This window comes from Cotesia typhae, unplaced genomic scaffold (genome assembly GCF_013202065.1).
Source record: "Cotesia typhae breed Kobodo isofemale line unplaced genomic scaffold, CoteBio_Ctyphae contig_23, whole genome shotgun sequence".
In the NCBI taxonomy this organism is placed as follows: Eukaryota; Metazoa; Arthropoda; class Insecta; order Hymenoptera; family Braconidae; genus Cotesia; species Cotesia typhae.
Window position 1 is genome coordinate 751,547 of NW_027423729.1, and position 5,531 is coordinate 757,077.

Here is a 5,531-nt window from a genome sequence, read left to right on the forward strand (position 1 = left end):
ACTTCCTTCAAACACCTCGTAGACATGGTAAATACCATCACACATGCGCGCGTGAATTTACCGCGCAGGTTAAAAGGTGATGCAGATGGCGTTGCTGCAGCCCGTTAGTTTGTCCGTTATGCGTTCGGAAAGTAGGATTCTGTTGATTCTTCAAGCGGGGATAAGGTTTGTTATCAGTGAGGGGTGGAACGGTTGCTGAGATCCAGGGGTGGGGGTAAACGAGAAGCGCAGGGGTGAGAACAGTAGGACAGCAAGTGTGTGCGGATAGGAGAAGTTGGAAAAGGGGAAATGGTTCGCGGGTAGTAGGGTTGCCATGGGAGCTACCCGGCCGGGTCTCTAAAGCACCAGAAATCCCCAGTAGTTTTACCGCGGCGACTGTTAAGCGCGCTTCGGTTAGCTTTTTACCGTACAAAAAAGCAATGTGTGCATGTGATTATGCGTGTGTGATTTAATACTTGTGTGATTTAATATTAATAATTATTTATAATTTAATCAGTGAAAACTTTTTTAAATGTGTTATCACTGCTGGTTTGGTGTTTTAATAAAAAAAATTTTTAATTCAATTTAACAATTACTCAAAAAAACATAAACATAAATAAATTATTATTGATAACAATTGATAATATGTGGAATTTAAATTTATAAGAAAATTTTTATTAAAAAAAAAAAAAAAAAAAAAAAAAAAAAACAGATTTATAATTACAAAAGAAAAAAAAAATAGTTGTTGAAATAATGTTTGTCCTTGGTATGTCGTTCTCGTTATCCTTGCAATATCCGCACCGTCAGTTTCACTGCCCACGCGTCGCCTCTGCATTTCTACTGACACTCGTTTCTCACCCAGTCGACGATGAGATGACGAGAATGCTTTAATCCTGTGCGACACACTCAAAGAGAATAATCTACCGAATAAATATATGCATATATATTACGGTGGTGAATAAAGGACATTTTTTATTATTTATTTTATTACTCCAAGTGAAGACACTATTTCAAAAGGTGCATTTGTGATTTATAATTCATTTTTAATATTGTTATTGTTCTTAATAGATTAATTGATTTAAATAATCTCAGGTTATGGAATTGCTCAAATTTAATTGTTTCAAAGTAGACATTTAAAAATTTTTCAACAAATCTTATTAATAAGTCTAAACGTGTAAATAAAATTATATGCATTAGAATAACACATTCAAAGTATACTTTTAACACATCTGGTGCGTTATTTTACACGTTACATCCGCGTTGATGAATTATGCATTTCCAATGTGTTCAATCTTAACACGCGTATTTTTTATGCTCAAGCATATTAAAATTAAATGTTTCATAGAAATTATCCGTTAATATATGTTAAGATTTAATGCATTATAAATTGCTAGTTAAATTAGCATTCTAATAAATTTATTAATGCGCAATAGAACAAAAAAAAATAGACTAGGATCTTCATACAAATACGACAATTTAAAATTTTTTTTAGCATAAATATTACAACTTATTGAATCTTACATTCTTAATCAAAATTATTAATTTACATTGAACTTACCGAAACTTAATTTACGTAGATTGATTTATAATTACTTAAAATAATTATATAATCCTTAAACCACGGAGAATGTAGCAGTACATTCCGGTAAAAATTTTCCCTTTTGAAATATTGGTTTTAAATTAAACTTTGGACTTTTTTCTTTGAGCTCCAAAAATCTTTTTCTCTTACTCTAATTACAACAAATTTTTTTACAGTGTAGTCTTATAACTTTGTGCAATTTCAGTTTTATTTATAGAAAAAAAAATTAATTACATTAGATTAAAAAATTATATGCCTATTAAAATTCTTGTGACGATTTTTCCAGTTATATCGAATAACAGTAAGCCTTATTATATTTTATTGCAAAAAAAAATCTTTGTTGTTATTATTACTAATTATAGTAAATTGGAATCAATCTTGTTATTACACGATTGTTGAGAGTTGAACTTAACTATCAGGCACTACGCTCTAGACGTCTCGACGCCGTTATTGCAATTCACTCGGCTGTGCTTCCTCGTAACTTCCTTTCTCGGTAGCTTTGGCATCTTTTGGCCAGGAAACGCCGTTGAAATGAAAAGCTGAATCGCCTGCCTGAGCCCAGCAGAGAAAACACAATTGTTATGTTTATGGCTCTGTGTCAACAATCTATTTATTGTTTTTAAAATCAATATACCTTTTATCGTTCTATTTTTAAGTTATTATTCATATTAATAAAAAAAAAATTTAAATGACGCTAGCAGTTGGTATTAAATTTAGATGAATAAATTTGTTGTTAATGAACGGTAAATTTTATCGATTGGCGTAGGCTGTTGCTATTATATTTATAAATATAAAAACGTATGAGCTAGTAATGCAAGTTAATGCATGATCAGACCGCGTGTTAGTCGGCTGCTGTGCTTTTTAAAAGAGTGCAGTAGATATTTTTTTTTTTATTATATTTATTATTGTTAACTTTTTTAATTTTTTATTTTAATACATTCAAACGATAGATACTGAATACAGGAGGAAAAAATATAATAATAACTAACAATATTAAAATTAGTGAAACGGAATGGGTATTTTGCGAAATATCTATTGGAAAATAATAAAATTTTCACGTCAATGCTCTGTATAATCAAATTATATCAAAAATTTCACGCTGATGGAGGTGATATTCTGAAAATTTTCATTAAATGCTTGATATTGGATACATACAACATTGCTTTCAAACATTATAACAATTAAAGTCGACTAACGATTCACACTTTCTGCTTGTAATTTTTGAAAGTCACAAAAACAAATATTGATAATAATATTGATTTAAAAAAAAAAAATAAAACTCAATTTTTCTATTCATAATGATTTTATTTTATTAATCGCACTTATAGCTTATCAGTACTCATTTTGTTCCGCGTATCGATCAGTTCAATAGGTCTGAAATACGCTTGATCACTTGGGTAATTTTTCTCTGTAAAATACAAGACCGTTCTGTATAATACTTACGGAAGATAAATGTGAAATTTAAATGAGCGCCGTGATGTTGTTACATATTATTCTGGGCAAATTAAGAACTACAGATTACATTCTAGAAACTAATTTTCTTATTTAAATTCTAAATTCAACGCCAAAACGATCATAGTGATGAATAGAATTTTATGTTCTTGTCGAAGTTGTTATAACAAGATAATTGATAGGAAATATAAGTTAAAAAATAGCATTTAAAAATTAAATTTGAAAGTAATCCCTTTTTTTGGTATATTGACGTTTTTCGAAATAATATTTAAGATAAAAGTTTTACTCCTTATAGGAAGAGGACTATAACTAAGCCATTGTTTCCCAGTCAACTGTCTCGGCAGTAGTATCGTCGCTTATTTCTCTCGTCAAATTAATTAACGCTAAACGACGACGGTATTTTGTGTGCTCTCACGGTAAAGATCGGACGAGTTGAATGCACACCATCTTTCTCTGTCCTCCCCTCTTATTACCACTGTCAGTTTCTTCAGTCGCACTCACTCATTCTCTTACTCCTTTCCACTAAAATTCCGCTATTATCTTTCGTACTTTGTTCACCGACTGTTGCTTTTGTTTTCACATCACTCACTATTCTAATAACACAATTCAATTAATTTAATTTTATTAACATTTATAATTTCATTTATCACTTTTATTTACATTCTAAATTGTTGGAGTACAAAAACTACTGACTTTAATTACAATTGCATCCAAGCGCGGTGAAGATTTAATTATATTATTTCATTTAAGTGTTACCATTTGATATTACCTATTCCCTCTCTCAAGTTATTTTATTTCAAGTGTTTTTCCAACCGAAAGATCGTTTAAAAATCGAATCCTTTTTCGTTCATTACATTTGAAATATGTGAGATATAAAATAAATTTTTGGTTTAAAAAAACGCACTTGGACTGAACATTTATTATTTATTAGATTATTAAAGTAAACAATTAATTTAATACATTAATTTTTTATCAAGAACAGACGTGAGATTTAATGGTAACCAAAAAAAGGGTCATAAGCTACTTCATTTAAGCGTACATATTTTACGAAAGAAATCCACTTAGGTGCGATTTAGAAGCACACTTATTTTCAGAACGTATAATTTCATACAGCCACAAAGGGTGAATTTTGCTAAAACTATTCTTACAATTTTTTGTTCCGTGTAAATAATTACAGTAGGTTAAACAGAATGTATTTAAACTTCTAGATATTTTATTTTACTTTTAAAAAAAGAGACATTTTTTGTTCACCACTGTGCGTATAATTGAAAAAAAAAAACATTAACAAAAATATTCGAAGCATTGAAATGTTGAATACATATTTTACTGCATTATATATTTCCATGGATTCCGTTTTAGATGATAAACTGAGAGGATTTTCTCTGATTTCGTTTATTATAATAGTCAAATTTATTCTTATTGTTCTAATTTAGGTTAATACTACATAAAAAAGTTGTAATACTTTTTTGCATAAAAAAATAAAGGTAAAGGTAAAGGTAAAGGAGGCATTTTTTTTTATTTTTCAATTGGAGTAGACTATTGCATTTGCCTTCACAGTTTTCATTTTACTCTCATCGTTGAATCTAATCCGACAACCAGAACAAGCCCTTGTATTTTGTACTGTCATAAAAGAAACTCGCACAACTATTTTTATTTTTAATCTTTTTTCTCTTGTATACTCCTATTACATGATTATCATTTGTTTCTCATAGTGTGAATAGAAAATCATAAATTCTATGAACGGGAACAATTATTTAACGCTTTTTTCCTTTTTCCGTCGTGCAGTTTTAATTCCAACTTTCCGAATAAAAATAATTTTCCGCAATTATGAACCTACATTAGAACTCTGATTTTTAAATCAATTTTTATATTCATACTCTCATATTTAAAATTATTACGTACATAATAATCAAGTGGGAAGGGCAAAATGGGCTTAAGAGAAAATGCTTCCACATATCAAGAAGTCTTTAGCGGTTAAGATGTGTAAATAACGTTCAAAGATACTCCAACTAGCGGTTTCTAAGTAAATTTACGAGGTTGTGCTTTGAATTGGTCTTGAAGCTTCGAAATTTTTTTTAAATTAACGATTTATTTGCAAATTAAACTACCGTGGCTTGTTATTTTGGAACAGTTGATTTCAAAATAGCGCATTAAAGGTTTTTTTTTTTTTTTTCCAGCAGATTGGGAATTCTAAAGTTGCGATCTGGATTAATAGCAAATGGAGCTCAAGCTTCTAACGATGAATTAGCATAATTAGAAGAATTTGTGGTGGAAAAATAAATAATTTAAATAGCCACTAGTCTCTGAATTTTTATACGGTTGAATTGTCTTGTTTGGAGAAAGTGAACTGCCGACCATGCGAGTAAAATGTTGTTTAACAATATAACAGATTCTATTTGCTCTCAATTCGTTTGTTATTAGCTCTGAAATTTAATACGTGAACAAATTCACGATGTTTTTTTTTTTTTTTTTTACGTTTCACGCTCGGGTCACTCCCAAATAATTCTCGAGCGATTTTAAA